Source organism: Maylandia zebra, linkage group LG9 (genome assembly GCF_041146795.1).
Source record: "Maylandia zebra isolate NMK-2024a linkage group LG9, Mzebra_GT3a, whole genome shotgun sequence".
Lineage (NCBI taxonomy): Eukaryota > Metazoa > Chordata > Actinopteri > Cichliformes > Cichlidae > Maylandia > Maylandia zebra.
Window position 1 is genome coordinate 31,624,136 of NC_135175.1, and position 11,882 is coordinate 31,636,017.

The following is an 11,882-nucleotide window of genomic DNA, read 5'->3' on the forward strand; positions in this document are numbered from 1 at the left end:
CCTCAATTACCTCTGACCCCAAATCTGGACCCAAAATTTAACCCCTATGCCAATTCGGCCCTAGTTAAACTATCCCCACCCCAGGATCCTATCCTAACCCTAACCAGCCACAATCCTGACCCTAATTCCTAGCCCCATCCGTGGTGCACCCCTACCTTAACCTCAATAAACGGAACCCCAAGTAAAATTAAGGCCACAACACAAAGAAATAAACAAAAATGACGGCCATGTATGGAATTAGGAAAGGAGGGTATGTAAACCAAAGGAAGGGAAGCAGGAATTAAGAGTAAAAGGAAACAGAAGGCAAAGCAGGGGTAGGAAAGGAGAAAGGAAAGGAAATGGATAGTGTTAAGCAAAAGAAAGCAGTGGAAAAAAGGAAAAACGGCAAGTCACGTATATCCGGCACTTTGGATGCTCTGCAGTGGGGAGGAGCCAAAAACTATAAAAGGAGGGGGCAGAGAGGAGTCTCCTTCATTTGAAATTGGCCACCGATGCATGAGCACAGCCTGAAGAAGGCCCAACACCGCCGAAAGCTAGCGCAGGCCATGCATCACTATAAAAAATGTTTTGTTTATTGTTTTAGTTTGTTATTTTAGTTTGTTGTTTTTGGGGGAGGTTTATTTAAATTTTATTCATTTTCATGTTTATTAATGGCCTAAAAAACTAATTTAAAAACCTAAGATTGGGAATTCATAAAAACAACACGGAGACAAAAATAATTGGGCAAATGGAAAATTTATTACAAACACAGTAAAAACAGTTAATAACAATTGAAAACCTGAAAGAAAAATGAAAATTAGAACAATTTGATTAAAAAACAATTAAAATGTGGTACTTACCTGGAAGCCTAAATAAGGAAGGTACTTACCTGATAATTAGAACAATTTGATTAAAAAACAATTAAAATGTGGTACTTACCTGGAAGCCTAAATAAGGAAGGTACTTACCTGATTCGGAACCGGAGAGTAACGGACACGGAAGACGGAGTGGCAGACGTAGTGGGTCTTGGGAAGGGTCAGTAAAGTATGGCCCGTGCACTGCTCCCGCCCTCCTCGTGCAGGGGGGAGCTTCATTTTCCCCAACCCTAACCAGCCAGTGCCTGCTGTGAACCCGCTGGTTTACCAGATTGACCAAGGCCTACTGCCAAAGCCACTTACGGGCCCTGTTTGGTTGCCCCCCACCCTCAATTACCTCTGACCCCAAATCTGGACCCAAAATTTAACCCCTATGCCAATTCGGCCCTAGTTAAACTATCCCCACCCCAGGATCCTATCCTAACCCTAACCAGCCACAATCCTGACCCTAATTCCTAGCCCCATCCGTGGTGCACCCCTACCTTAACCTCAATAAACGGAACCCCAAGTAAAATTAAGGCCACAACACAAAGAAATAAACAAAAATGACGGCCATGTATGGAATTAGGAAAGGAGGGTATGTAAACCAAAGGAAGGGAAGCAGGAATTAAGAGTAAAAGGAAACAGAAGGCAAAGCAGGGGTAGGAAAGGAGAAAGGAAAGGAAATGGATAGTGTTAAGCAAAAGAAAGCAGTGGAAAAAAGGAAAAACGGCAAGTCACGTATATCCGGCACTTTGGATGCTCTGCAGTGGGGAGGAGCCAAAAACTATAAAAGGAGGGGGCAGAGAGGAGTCTCCTTCATTTGAAATTGGCCACCGATGCATGAGCACAGCCTGAAGAAGGCCCAACACCGCCGAAAGCTAGCGCAGGCCATGCATCACTATAAAAAATGTTTTGTTTATTGTTTTAGTTTGTTATTTTAGTTTGTTGTTTTTGGGGGAGGTTTATTTAAATTTTATTCATTTTCATGTTTATTAATGGCCTAAAAAACTAATTTAAAAACCTAAGATTGGGAATTCATAAAAACAACACGGAGACAAAAATAATTGGGCAAATGGAAAATTTATTACAAACACAGTAAAAACAGTTAATAACAATTGAAAACCTGAAAGAAAAATGAAAATTAGAACAATTTGATTAAAAAACAATTAAAATGTGGTACTTACCTGGAAGCCTAAATAAGGAAGGTACTTACCTGATAATTAGAACAATTTGATTAAAAAACAATTAAAATGTGGTACTTACCTGGAAGCCTAAATAAGGAAGGTACTTACCTGATTCGGAACCGGAGAGTAACGGACACGGAAGACGGAGTGGCAGACGTAGTGGGTCTTGGGAAGGGTCAGTAAAGTATGGCCCGTGCACTGCTCCCGCCCTCCTCGTGCAGGGGGGAGCTTCATTTTCCCCAACCCTAACCAGCCAGTGCCTGCTGTGAACCCGCTGGTTTACCAGATTGACCAAGGCCTACTGCCAAAGCCACTTACGGGCCCTGTTTGGTTGCCCCCCACCCTCAATTACCTCTGACCCCAAATCTGGACCCAAAATTTAACCCCTATGCCAATTCGGCCCTAGTTAAACTATCCCCACCCCAGGATCCTATCCTAACCCTAACCAGCCACAATCCTGACCCTAATTCCTAGCCCCATCCGTGGTGCACCCCTACCTTAACCTCAATAAACGGAACCCCAAGTAAAATTAAGGCCACAACACAAAGAAATAAACAAAAATGACGGCCATGTATGGAATTAGGAAAGGAGGGTATGTAAACCAAAGGAAGGGAAGCAGGAATTAAGAGTAAAAGGAAACAGAAGGCAAAGCAGGGGTAGGAAAGGAGAAAGGAAAGGAAATGGATAGTGTTAAGCAAAAGAAAGCAGTGGAAAAAAGGAAAAACGGCAAGTCACGTATATCCGGCACTTTGGATGCTCTGCAGTGGGGAGGAGCCAAAAACTATAAAAGGAGGGGGCAGAGAGGAGTCTCCTTCATTTGAAATTGGCCACCGATGCATGAGCACAGCCTGAAGAAGGCCCAACACCGCCGAAAGCTAGCGCAGGCCATGCATCACTATAAAAAATGTTTTGTTTATTGTTTTAGTTTGTTATTTTAGTTTGTTGTTTTTGGGGGAGGTTTATTTAAATTTTATTCATTTTCATGTTTATTAATGGCCTAAAAAACTAATTTAAAAACCTAAGATTGGGAATTCATAAAAACAACACGGAGACAAAAATAATTGGGCAAATGGAAAATTTATTACAAACACAGTAAAAACAGTTAATAACAATTGAAAACCTGAAAGAAAAATGAAAATTAGAACAATTTGATTAAAAAACAATTAAAATGTGGTACTTACCTGGAAGCCTAAATAAGGAAGGTACTTACCTGATAATTAGAACAATTTGATTAAAAAACAATTAAAATGTGGTACTTACCTGGAAGCCTAAATAAGGAAGGTACTTACCTGATTCGGAACCGGAGAGTAACGGACACGGAAGACGGAGTGGCAGACGTAGTGGGTCTTGGGAAGGGTCAGTAAAGTATGGCCCGTGCACTGCTCCCGCCCTCCTCGTGCAGGGGGGAGCTTCATTTTCCCCAACCCTAACCAGCCAGTGCCTGCTGTGAACCCGCTGGTTTACCAGATTGACCAAGGCCTACTGCCAAAGCCACTTACGGGCCCTGTTTGGTTGCCCCCCACCCTCAATTACCTCTGACCCCAAATCTGGACCCAAAATTTAACCCCTATGCCAATTCGGCCCTAGTTAAACTATCCCCACCCCAGGATCCTATCCTAACCCTAACCAGCCACAATCCTGACCCTAATTCCTAGCCCCATCCGTGGTGCACCCCTACCTTAACCTCAATAAACGGAACCCCAAGTAAAATTAAGGCCACAACACAAAGAAATAAACAAAAATGACGGCCATGTATGGAATTAGGAAAGGAGGGTATGTAAACCAAAGGAAGGGAAGCAGGAATTAAGAGTAAAAGGAAACAGAAGGCAAAGCAGGGGTAGGAAAGGAGAAAGGAAAGGAAATGGATAGTGTTAAGCAAAAGAAAGCAGTGGAAAAAAGGAAAAACGGCAAGTCACGTATATCCGGCACTTTGGATGCTCTGCAGTGGGGAGGAGCCAAAAACTATAAAAGGAGGGGGCAGAGAGGAGTCTCCTTCATTTGAAATTGGCCACCGATGCATGAGCACAGCCTGAAGAAGGCCCAACACCGCCGAAAGCTAGCGCAGGCCATGCATCACTATAAAAAATGTTTTGTTTATTGTTTTAGTTTGTTATTTTAGTTTGTTGTTTTTGGGGGAGGTTTATTTAAATTTTATTCATTTTCATGTTTATTAATGGCCTAAAAAACTAATTTAAAAACCTAAGATTGGGAATTCATAAAAACAACACGGAGACAAAAATAATTGGGCAAATGGAAAATTTATTACAAACACAGTAAAAACAGTTAATAACAATTGAAAACCTGAAAGAAAAATGAAAATTAGAACAATTTGATTAAAAAACAATTAAAATGTGGTACTTACCTGGAAGCCTAAATAAGGAAGGTACTTACCTGATAATTAGAACAATTTGATTAAAAAACAATTAAAATGTGGTACTTACCTGGAAGCCTAAATAAGGAAGGTACTTACCTGATTCGGAACCGGAGAGTAACGGACACGGAAGACGGAGTGGCAGACGTAGTGGGTCTTGGGAAGGGTCAGTAAAGTATGGCCCGTGCACTGCTCCCGCCCTCCTCGTGCAGGGGGGAGCTTCATTTTCCCCAACCCTAACCAGCCAGTGCCTGCTGTGAACCCGCTGGTTTACCAGATTGACCAAGGCCTACTGCCAAAGCCACTTACGGGCCCTGTTTGGTTGCCCCCCACCCTCAATTACCTCTGACCCCAAATCTGGACCCAAAATTTAACCCCTATGCCAATTCGGCCCTAGTTAAACTATCCCCACCCCAGGATCCTATCCTAACCCTAACCAGCCACAATCCTGACCCTAATTCCTAGCCCCATCCGTGGTGCACCCCTACCTTAACCTCAATAAACGGAACCCCAAGTAAAATTAAGGCCACAACACAAAGAAATAAACAAAAATGACGGCCATGTATGGAATTAGGAAAGGAGGGTATGTAAACCAAAGGAAGGGAAGCAGGAATTAAGAGTAAAAGGAAACAGAAGGCAAAGCAGGGGTAGGAAAGGAGAAAGGAAAGGAAATGGATAGTGTTAAGCAAAAGAAAGCAGTGGAAAAAAGGAAAAACGGCAAGTCACGTATATCCGGCACTTTGGATGCTCTGCAGTGGGGAGGAGCCAAAAACTATAAAAGGAGGGGGCAGAGAGGAGTCTCCTTCATTTGAAATTGGCCACCGATGCATGAGCACAGCCTGAAGAAGGCCCAACACCGCCGAAAGCTAGCGCAGGCCATGCATCACTATAAAAAATGTTTTGTTTATTGTTTTAGTTTGTTATTTTAGTTTGTTGTTTTTGGGGGAGGTTTATTTAAATTTTATTCATTTTCATGTTTATTAATGGCCTAAAAAACTAATTTAAAAACCTAAGATTGGGAATTCATAAAAACAACACGGAGACAAAAATAATTGGGCAAATGGAAAATTTATTACAAACACAGTAAAAACAGTTAATAACAATTGAAAACCTGAAAGAAAAATGAAAATTAGAACAATTTGATTAAAAAACAATTAAAATGTGGTACTTACCTGGAAGCCTAAATAAGGAAGGTACTTACCTGATAATTAGAACAATTTGATTAAAAAACAATTAAAATGTGGTACTTACCTGGAAGCCTAAATAAGGAAGGTACTTACCTGATTCGGAACCGGAGAGTAACGGACACGGAAGACGGAGTGGCAGACGTAGTGGGTCTTGGGAAGGGTCAGTAAAGTATGGCCCGTGCACTGCTCCCGCCCTCCTCGTGCAGGGGGGAGCTTCATTTTCCCCAACCCTAACCCTAACCCGTGCACTCAGGTTCCGGCATAGCCGGGCCTGCTCATTTCCTACCACCTAACCCCTAACCCTAATTTTCGAGAAATCATTGAGAGTTCGGGACTTTTGGATAACCACCAAGTTATCTCAGCATACCGCAGGAACAAGAACCTGAAGGATTATTTAGTCAGGGCAAGACTGCCACCTATTCAGCCAAAGCGGAGCACCAACAGTCTATCGGAAACATTAGTAAAACTGGAGTATGTACAGAACAGGATCAACAAAACTATTTACAAAATTACACAAATTTTCACACCTCAGACCTGCAATTGTGTATATATTATCTTTTGCTCACAATGTGGGAAACAATACATTGGCGAAACAAAGAACTCGATCTCCACCCGGATGACACAACACAGATACAACATCAGACACAAGAAAGAAACCCACACACTCTTGGTTAAACACTTTATTTCTCATGGTTGGCAGAGTCTGAGGGTTGCTGGAATCCAGAACAATTCAGGTTGGACAGATGGACAAAGGAAGAAACGGGAGAGAGACTGGATCCATCGGTTGAACACAAAGGAACCTTGGGGATTGAACATGAAGAACAACTGACAGCAACTATTCGGGTTGCTCGACGTTCGATCCCCAACCCCGTTTTCATTCCTAACCCTAACCCTCATTGGATTTGGACCCCAACCCGACCCCAAGCCCTGAACCTAATCATTTGGATTTTTTTATTTCTAGCCCCGACCCAGTCATAAGCCCTAACCCTAACCATTTTGATCTTTTGTCTCTAACCCCAACCCGATTCACAAGCCCTAACCCTAACCATGGGGGTCTTTACTTTTCATTTCCCAACCCCCACTCACATGGGGAACCCTCATGTTTGTTGTGTTACTAACATTATTAAGACCACACGTAAAACTATTTAAAAACACAAAGGAATACACAAAAACGCATCACATATCTTTAAAAACATCAAAAATCTTGATTTCAATTTTTTCACATTAGTTAAAATTTCTTTTCAATGTTTTATGCGGTTGTAAATAGTTAAAAATAATTTTTCCTGTTTGAAGCATTGTTTATCTTCAAAACATGCAAACTTCATGTCTACAACTGTAAATAAAAGCACCAAAAATGAATAAGCAACAAAAAAATTAAAAATAACCATTAAAAAACAACAAAAAAAAAAAAAAAAAAAAAAAAAAAAAAAAAAAACATTTAAAATCATTTCATAAAATACTAAAAACAATTTAAAACACAGTTTTATCTACAACATTTAGTGTGGTTAAAAAGGATTAAAAAATACGTTAAAAACAATTTTGTCATGTTTACAAATGTAAATAAAAGCACCAAAAATGAATAAGCAACAAAAAAATTAAAAAACCATTAAAAAACAACAAAAAAATTTAAAAAACCATTAAAAAAACAACAAAAAAACATTTAAAATCATTTCATAAAATACTAAAAACAATTTAAAACATAGTTTTATCTACAACATTTAATGTGGTTAAAAAGGATTAAAAAATACGTTAAAAACAATTTTGTATTATTTGACTATGTACGTATTTTCCATTTTCTGTGTTTTTTCATTATTATAGGCAAGGCTGCATAACTTTAAAACATCAGTTCATTGAAAACTGCATTTTTAGTTTAGTTCGTCAGAGGCTATATAAGGAGAGGAGTGCTGAACACCCTCATTCTAGCCCTGACAGCCAAAGGAGCAACATCTCCAGATTATTCACAGCAGCCACTTTTTCGTTTTGTACCGCGTGTGCCCTGGCCTGAAGAAGACCCGGTGGGGTCGAAACGTTGCCCCGGGCACACTACCATTTGGCCTATTTTGAATTTATTAAAAATTAATCAGTTTTTATTTTTTTAAAAAAACAAACGCTTTCTTTTTTTCTCATTATTTTTTTTCTCATTATTATTTTTTTGCACTATAAATTAGATACATTATCATTCATACCTACATTCATAAATAACAAACAAACAAAATTTATTAAATTATAATACCAAAGGCTGCATCATCCACACAAAATTTTATTATTAGATAACAAAGGCTTCATCACAGACAAGACAATAATGGTCTACCTGGATGAGGACCAGGATTGGATCCCTGTACGGTACCGGGGACGGCGTCTTGTGCCCGGTGGCCGTAACAGGCAGTGGAGTAGCGGGAGGGCCCAAGGGAAGGACCGTGCACCTCCGCGTCCCTTCGGGGGCCGGAACACTTTTCCTCTCCCTAACCGGCCAGTGCCTCCCTTTGGTCCGAACCGCTACTATGGACCGCAGTCTCGGTCTTATGCAGCAGTCACACGGGGATTTGACAGGGGCTCTGCCACTAGGTTTGGGCGGTGGCAACCCAGGACAGCTGGGTATGGGAGACAGCAACCGGCTCCCCCAGCATTTGGAAAACTTGTGCGAAAGCTGCACATGGTGATTAAAATGGTTCATCACCTACAAAATGTGGCCCCTAAACCAGGGAAACCCCACCCTAGCATGATCTCCCGGATGGTTGAGATCTTGGGCTCAATGATCAAGCCCGCGTCCCCTACTTCTAAGACACTTGATCTTATACAGGGGAATGCAAAGAATTGGGGCTACACGACATTGCTTTTGCTTGAGGACCACTACCTCACAAGTCTCGAGTCCCTTTTGGAAGACTTAGAGGGAGACTTGGTCCCAGATTGGAGAGATGCGTTTGAGGTGTCCAAACGGTGGGCTCGCCGCAATTTGCCCCGCGTATCCCAGGACGTTCTGGATCATGCGGAAGCCTTGATCACTGCAAGGACAAACAAGAACATTGATCGACAAACTCAACATGACAGGCAAGCTCCTACAGAGGAGTCCAATGACAGGGATCGCACAACAACACACACACGTGATGCACAGCAACAGACATCCACAACAGAAACTACAGACACTGTACGTGCGGAAGCCCAACTTCAACGCACTGTAGCACACACAGTTGCTACGATGACGGAGCGGGTTATGGTGCATGCTGCACCTGCTTCCCACCCCCCACCTCCTGTACAATCTCTTGAACAAAGACCACCACGCAGAAGGAATGCATGCGTGGTCTCACAGGACAGTGGCCTCCTCCAGATAGAGGATTTTGGACACAGCACCCCTCAACAGGTGAGACAAGGGGCCTCACCTAGCATTCATGGTAGTCCCACACTTGATGAGGGAGTAGGACAGGATGTGGGAACGAGTGAACTTTTGGTTCCACTCCCCGCATCCAGTCCCTCAATGGAGCAATCCTCACAAGCAGTACTGGACACACTGCAGGCACATGTAATGGGAGCAGTTTCCCCCAGTCAAGGGTCACCAAACCTTCAGACCTCCACCCCAAGACCGCGGATCTGCAGAGTCACCACACACGTAAGAACGGAACGCAAAATGATTGACTGGGGCCTGAGTGTGCGAAAGAAGTGGCTGATCATGGGTGACTCCAATCTTGCCAGGTTCCCGGGATACTCTATCCCGGACCTGCAGATTGATAGTTTCCCAGGGGCCAACTTTCGTCATGCACAGGCATTGATGGCCAAATCCACAAGCCAGTTGACTGTGGAGAAATTGGTACTGGCCTTCGGCATCAACTGCAGGGGACAAAGAGCCAAGGAGACGGCAATTAAACAGATGCAGGGGGCATTCAGAGCTGCCAAAAAGTACTTCCCGTATGCAGAAATTTGGATTCCTGTAATCAACTACTCTCCGGGCCTCCCCCTGGTGGAACGGAACACTTTGCGGATGTTGAATGCCCACCTTATCAGGAACCAGCCGTTTATCCCAGCACTACAGAACTCCGCATTCCACACGGAGTCGGATTACGTGCATTGGACCAGGGGAACGGCGAGAGCAATGTTGCAGCATTGGGTCGCCTATTTAAACTTGGAAGCCCCATAAGCCTTCCAGAGGAGGGGCATAGTGGGATTAGACCCCAGTTGGTTAACAATGTGATGGTGTTAGCTAACAATTTCAACCTCACTGGCCCGCAGGCAGACCTACTGAATCGCGGGTTGACCTTCATTCCCACACTTGATCTGAATAGAAAGCAAAAGGTGCAAATCCTATTGGATATTCAAAATTATCATAGGCGGCTAAAATTGGCAGCATATTTTCAACAGGGAAGAAATCGAGACCCACCTCGGTTCACACCAACATCATATTGGGTGCCGCCCTTAGACAAATTGCCCCCAGAAATTATTTTTTTGCTGAAACAAGATCTAAAACAATTCAACACACATTTCAGATCACAACAAGAAAAAACAAATTTATCACAAGCTGAACAACAAGCACTTAGGGAATTGGCAACAAATAAACATATAGTCATCAAGCCTGCAGATAAAGGCAGTGCAGTTGTCATTTTAGACAGGGAGCAGTACATATTTGAAGCAAATCGACAGTTGGAGGACCGAACATACTACAAAAGATTACAAAACCCAATTTATTTACAGACAGTCCCAAAAGTATATAAAATTGTGGAGGATTTACATAAAAACAAATTCATCAATTGGAAACAGAAACAATATTTAAAAGGGGAATCGGAACCCCGACCTAGGAGGTTTTATATGCTCCCAAAGATCCACAAGAATCCAGAACAATGGACAGTTCCATTCAGAATACCTCCCGGACGACCGATCGTCTCCGATTGTGGTAGCGAAACCTATCAAACGGCAGAATACATAGATTATTTTCTGAATCCCCTTTCGGTTAAACACCCATCATACGTGAAGGATACTTACCATTTCATTGGCATGATTAAAAATTTAAAAATTCCACACAATTCATTGTTTTTCACGATTGACATAGACAGTCTTTACACTAATATAGACACAAAAGCCGGATTGACAGCAGTTAAAAACATACTTCAGAAGTATCCCCAACAAGACAGGCCGGACCGACAGTTGTTAGCCCTATTGGAAATTAATTTAACTAGGAATGACTTCGAATTTAATAACCAATTTTTTCTCCAAATCAAAGGGGTGGCAATGGGCAAAAAGTTTGCCCCCGCCTACGCCAATATCTTTATGGCGGGGTGGGAGGAAGCGGCTCTGGGGAAGTGTCCCCAAAAACCCTTCCTTTATGTTAGATATTTGGATGACATATTTGGAATCTGGACCCATTCACAGGAAGAATTTACGGAATTCATCCGGATATTAGACACTCACGATCCCTCCATTAGACTCAAACACAAATCGGACCATCATTCTATTGACTTCTTAGACACCACTGTCTACAAAGGGGAATTGTTCCAGACAGATCAAAGTTTAGACATCAAGGTCTTTTTCAAAGAAACGGACACACATTCACTGCTGTTCAAGACCAGCTTCCACCCCACTCACACTTATAAGGGACTAATTAAGTCACAATTGGTTAGGTTTCAACGAATCTGCACACAGGACTCTGATTTCATGGGAGCAGTCAACACACTATTCGCCGCATTAAAGAACAGAGGCTACTGCCGATCATTTCTGAGACGTTGCCTCAGAACCTTTCGGAACCGGAAACCCGCATCAGACAAGGACTTTATCCCACTCATCACGACCTTTTCTTCAGCTAGTAGATTGCTCAACAACAAATTCAAAAAGAATTTTCGAGAAATCATTGAGAGTTCGGGACTTTTGGATAACCACCAAGTTATCTCAGCATACCGCAGGAACAAGAACCTGAAGGATTATTTAGTCAGGGCAAGACTGCCACCTATTCAGCCAAAGCGGAGCACCAACAGTCTATCGGAAACATTAGTAAAACTGGAGTATGTACAGAACAGGATCAACAAAACTATTTACAAAATTACACAAATTTTCACACCTCAGACCTGCAATTGTGTATATATTATCTTTTGCTCACAATGTGGGAAACAATACATTGGCGAAACAAAGAACTCGATCTCCACCCGGATGACACAACACAGATACAACATCAGACACAAGAAAGAAACCCACACACTCTTGGTTAAACACTTTATTTCTCATGGTTGGCAGAGTCTGAGGGTTGCTGGAATCCAGAACAATTCAGGTTGGACAGATGGACAAAGGAAGAAACGGGAGAGAGACTGGATCCATCGGTTGAACACAA